Here is a 1017-nt window from a genome sequence, read left to right as displayed (position 1 = left end):
TGTAATATTTAGTAACTGTTAAAATTTCAATGCTTTGTCATTGTTTTTCTGTAAGGGTTCATACAACCTTAACTCTGCCCTCCTTTCGTGTTACGAAAGATTCACCGATCGTTCCTTAATAGGTACAGAATAGTTATACTTCAATTAAAAACCATTGAGACTCTAGAGAAATGAATTCCTATTCTTAATTCGTATTTTATTAATTAAATACCTTCTCTACGAACAAGTTTCCTTAATACATTTACATCAGAGCGGAGGATTCTTTTTTCTCTCATATCACAGACAACAGTATTAATTGTAGAAAGGATTCCTGCACTTCTCTGTACTTAGGTTTCTGTTCTGATTACATTTAAAGTTTCGTATACAATTTTCTTCCCTCAAACAGCAGAGACCTCCTTTCTACGTCTAATATATTTTAAGCAGCGTGTTTAAAGAGAAAACGACGCAGGATCAGTGAAAAAGGGACTCACGCTTAATCTTTATTAAGAGTCGATACGCTGTTACTCTTTTTTTATTCCATGCAGTTTTAATTCTAATCCCTTATGACAGTCACTTACGTGCTACGTTTCGACTTAATGAGTAATCTTTGGTTTCATGGAACATCCCTCAACCTCATATCGCTCACCGATCGCTTTCGTCGATCGTAAGAAAAAAATCATTCCTAGTTTTATCACATCGTACGTCTTTGGCATTGCAGTCCTGTTTTCTAACACATTTGAGCATGACACGAGGAAAAATCGTGTGGCAGGTATATCGGCACTCTGAACGATCGGCGCCATGCCAGAACACCTCCTCTGACACAATTATAATAATCAAGTAGGATACATTATCCGATGTCGCCTCAATTAATTTAATTCAAACGTTTCATTCTGGCGTTTATAAAAAAAAAGGTCGTTCTCTTCTGTTTTGTGCAATTACTTTAAGATGTATAATTTCAAATGCTCTCTCGTGTACTTTCTCATTTCTGCTTACACGGCAAACGGAGCACCTGTATTTTTTGCGTGGGTTCAATTTAAT

The sequence above is a fragment of the Ceratina calcarata genome, unplaced genomic scaffold (assembly GCF_001652005.2).
Source record: "Ceratina calcarata isolate Rehan_Ccalc_2016 unplaced genomic scaffold, ASM165200v1 scaffold233.2, whole genome shotgun sequence".
Classification (NCBI taxonomy): domain Eukaryota; kingdom Metazoa; phylum Arthropoda; class Insecta; order Hymenoptera; family Apidae; genus Ceratina; species Ceratina calcarata.
This window is presented reverse-complemented; position numbering follows the sequence as displayed.